This window comes from Hakea prostrata, chromosome 1, assembly GCF_041222555.1.
Source record: "Hakea prostrata isolate BN-2017 chromosome 1, UWA_Hpros_2, whole genome shotgun sequence".
Classification (NCBI taxonomy): Eukaryota; Viridiplantae; Streptophyta; class Magnoliopsida; order Proteales; family Proteaceae; genus Hakea; species Hakea prostrata.
The window spans coordinates 77,807,821-77,812,342 of NC_142600.1; the positions used below are offsets into that span (position 1 = coordinate 77,807,821).

General features: G+C 37.7%; 2 non-coding genes across 2 annotated transcripts; both read left to right on the forward strand.

Annotated features, from left to right (window-relative positions):
- The first annotated feature begins 549 nt into the window (after window positions 1-549).
- TRNAG-GCC (transfer RNA glycine (anticodon GCC)) lies at window positions 550-620 on the forward strand. The gene has a single exon. It is a non-coding gene; the product is annotated as a tRNA-Gly (tRNA).
- Window positions 621-4,104: 3,484 nt separating this feature from the next.
- On the forward strand, window positions 4,105-4,176 carry TRNAG-UCC (transfer RNA glycine (anticodon UCC)). Its single transcript has one exon. It is a non-coding gene; the product is annotated as a tRNA-Gly (tRNA).
- Window positions 4,177-4,522: the final 346 nt, after the last annotated feature.

Here is a 4,522-nt window from a genome sequence, read left to right on the forward strand (position 1 = left end):
ATCACCTTTCCCAGTTCTTCATTCCTTAGCTCTGTGCTTCTAGCAGAGCCGTTTGTGATTAAGTTCATCAACTGACTTAGCCTTCGGAGGTGGACTCCCGACCCCAGCGGTCGGGCCACATCTGACGCTTTCGTTTTGCAGGTCATCAAGAGGAGATCTAAGGGCTGAGCAGATTTTGGACGCATCAGTGATAAATTAACACCCCATCTAACAATCTTACTCGTAAGATTAGTTTCTTCATATGTGGGAAGAAGCTATTGACTTAAGAGGTTGAAATCTGAATGACCTTCTTTCTGGTTTCCATGAATGGTGATCACCTGTTTTATCATAAGAACATTATTACTCGAACTGATCCTCCCAACAATTTCAGATTTTATATGACCAAGGACTATGAACACTAGAAGCTTTGCTGTAAATAGGAAACAGGTTTCCTAGAACATGAATGAATAATAAACCTCTAAATTCTGAAACACTGGAAGTGATTCAATTATTGCCTCTAGAATTGAGTTTAAGAGTGGAATATGTATCAAGCTGACTCCTAGCACCAGTGCACCAGTGGTCTAGTGGTAGAATAGTACCCTGCCACGGTACAGACCCGGGTTCGATTCCCGGCTGGTGCATGTTTTGACTTAGTTTTTTCGCACAGGGCTTATATCTTATTCTCTTTCTTATGAACAATTTTATAGTTGTACAAACAGAAAGGCAGTGTCTTGCCAAAATATGGTGTTTGTAGCTGTTTAAAATGGAGTCTTCTGAAATTGTTTTTCCTTTTTCCCATTTTGGTTTTATGGATCTTTGAGGATGTGGAGTTAGTGAGTAAATTGCAATATAAGTGTAAGTGTGTCTTAAAATTTAGAAGTGTTTCTACAAAATGTGTTTCCTTGTTTTAGATAGACAGGTTAGAGCATGTCTTCTGTTTCACAACAAAAACAATTGGAATGCACTACAAGATCCCTAAGTCCTTTTATCAAAAAAACTAGACAGCAGCTCCCTCATTTCTTTTGGGGTGGTACTAGTGAAGGTAAAGTAGTACATTGGATTGCATGGGATAAAATAATCCAAAGTAAAACTAATGGATGTTTGGGGATTAAAGACACAGAGCTACTTAATAAGACTCTATTATCTTGAGCAACATGGTGACTGTTTGCAGAACTTAATAGTGAATGGGCTCTGATGATGAAAACTATTTATTTTCCTTGCACCTCTGTATTACAAGCACGGTTGGGAGCATCCCCTCATCGGTTTGGCAAAAAGAGAGTAATTATTTTCTTAATGATGATTTACCTTCATTATCAGTATGGCATCTCTCAGGAAGGCAAGAATCCATGTAGCCAACCCCATTAGTTGGTACAAAAAATTATTGGTTGTTGTTGTGTCAATCATTTTTTCCTTTCCTAGTTTCTTATTGATAGGAACTTGACCTGGTAGTATACTCTTGTTTGATGTTAATTTTGGAGCTCTCTTTTCTTTCATGGAATTGATTTTGTTAGTGTAATTAATAAACCCATAAGCAATAAGAAATTATTGAAGAGACTTGTTTTTATTGTTTTTTATTCTTCTTTTGGTGGTGGTGGTGGGGGGGGGGGGGGGGGTTTGGTTGTTCTGTGTTGAGGTAGGGGGTGATGTTTGAGTTTTATGGTTTTAACTACATATTTCTGATTAGCTTTCTGTTCTTCTGTGGTCTGCATATCAAGGAACTTTATCAGCTTCCTGTGGTAGGTTTCTCCTTTTCTTTTTTTTTTTGGGTTGGGGTGAATTGCATTGTGTTTGTCATCAACTTGGTAAGTGCAGAACAATTTTCCCTCAATGCACAGAAGTTAAAAGTGTAGTATCTTTTTCTGAATGATCAAATGTGGACTGCCAGTTCTTACCTGATGATCTATGATTTACAATATGCATTCGTTTAGGTGCTTATTTTACTGTACTGATATTCTCATTCGTTTTGAAGATCACCTCGTACTTTTCATAGAAAAAAAATTCTTAGGAGAGCTTGAACAAATCCCTTGACACAAACAGCCCCACCCCTCTTCCAGAACAAGAAGTTTTAAGTGTTTGAGGTGCATTTTCATCTTAACATGTTCACAGGAGTGACATGATCAATGGGATCACATGATCTCATGTTAATACTGAGCAATGATTATGAAGAACTAATTTGTTTGTAATTGGTTTTTCCAAACTGAGGTACTGTAGAGAATCAAAACAGGTCACAGCATGTCTACTGTTTCAAAACAAGAACAATTGGAAGCGTAAAATAAGTGTAGTGTGGCGGGTGTGGACTCTAGTATCACATCTTATGTTCCATCCAAGGCAGGTTTTGGCCTAATCAACTGCAGTGATAGCCTGTGCAGCTGTCCTAGCTAGCTTAGGAAGAAAGTGTAGTATTTTTTCTGGGGTAAGCAGAAGGTGTAGTATTTATAGGCTACAGAGCCAAAAGGATTGTAAGTAAATATTCAAAAACAAAAACATTGAGTTTCAACCATCAATATGGAGCCAATCAGTAAAGCTACCTTTAATTGTAATAAACTAATAACAGATATGATGTATTATAATTAAGGATGGGGATCAGAGTTTTGGGTATATATTCTGATCCCGACTGTGTGTTCCTCTCTTCTCTTTTCATCTTCTTCCCCTCCACACATGCACGAGTACTGATTTCTTATGCCTGATATTGTACAACTAGAACTTCACAAGCACACGTCCTAGCAGAGCTTTCTGTTGTTTCATCTGCTCAAGAGCACGAGAACTGCTTTTTTCTCATTTTCTTGTTTGATTCTTTTTGGCAATTAAAAGCAACTTCTATTGTACAAGTGGAACAAGTGCTTATGAAAGGATTAGTATGAGACAGAAAAAAAGGGGGAGAAACCTATTAAGGGGATTCAGTTGCCCTTGCAATTTGAAATACAACAGAGGTATTATGGGATGGAATAGTGACATATTAGCATAAGATGGGTCTAAGATTCAGGTATGAGAATAGTTTCAGATAAGAAATATATGTAAGAGAATGGACTAGTCAAAATATCAAAAACACTGTAGACTTGTTGAAAGAGAGTCAGTATCCAGCTAGAATTATAGGAGAGCTGCCCTGGAGTTGATCACTTGCCTGTTATAGTGAATATGTTTGAAAAGTTCTACTCATTGTTGTCAAGGTGACACCTAGGTATCTAGTACGACTTTGAGTAAAGCTGATTGGAGGGCGAGGATCCATGTAATCAATCCATTCAGTTGGACAAGATGGAGTCGTTGTATGTGTTTTAACAATAAAAAAAGGTTTACCTAGTGCATGAAACCTGCCACTGCAGGGTCTAGGGAGGGTCATAATGTATGCAGCCTTACTCCTACTTTTACAGAGAGACTGTTTCGGAACTCAGACCATGAACAGTTAAGTTGATCGTAAGTGAGCAACTTTACCATTATGCCAATGCCCATCCTTAATCACATGGCAAAATTTCAGAACTTAAAAACAAAAATCAAAAGAGTGAAGAAGGGAATATAGAAAAGAAAGTGAGGCTGCCAAAGAGATCAACAACCGATGGTTGCTGCCTCTTCTCAGATGTTATTTATAGGAAGCAATCTGAGTACAATCCTCTTTCTACCCAGAGAAAGGAATAAACCAAAACAACAGAACCCTATTACAACTATGAGACCAAACTAGAGCAGGAAACTTGGAAAAGAACAAGATGAGATAATGAGATAAGTATAGCATCCACTATAGCAGGACTCCATCTGTTGTGTTTGTAATAATCACAACTTTCACAACATGAACATTAGTGAGGATAAGCTTTTAATGCTCAGTACCAGTCAAAATTATAGCTAAAAAACTTTAAACTGCAGCAGAGGGAACTACCTATCTAGGTTTTTTCTCTTTTAAGACCAAATGCTGTTATACTTGAAAGTAACAGAGCTGACTTGTTTTAAATGGCAACTTGTCATTTCTTTTTAGCAGTGCTAATCAAAGCGAAGCTTGAATAAATATTGAGGTATGGGTTGCTTTTGAAACAGATGATATTTCATATTTCAATCTGTGTGAAACTGAACATGGAAAGTTTAGATTCACTTAATTGATTAGTAATCAAAAATTAAAATAAAAGGTGAAGAAGCACATCAGCGTTTGTAGTCCAACGGTTAGGATAATTGCCTTCCAAGCAATAGACCCGGGTTCGACTCCCGGCAGACGCAACCATGTTTCTTTTTGTCTTTTGGTGCAACTGAACTTTTACCTGAAAATAAGAAGTTTCTGAGAGAATAATACATAGGTAGCACTTTCCCTCATGTTCAAATTATTACCTACTACTGTGATGCCTCTTAGCTATTGTCCTCATGACCTGTTTTCTGTCAGAGAGCAATACCCAGAACAAGAACCCAATTCCATCTCACGCACCCACATGTTCCACCAGGATATGCCAATGGTTTCTTATTTTTCCTGGGAAATGTTGCTTCTGTGACAAAGTGGCACCCCATCTAACAATCTTACTCATCTAACAATCTTACTCGTAAGATTAGTTTCTTCATATGTGGGAAGAAG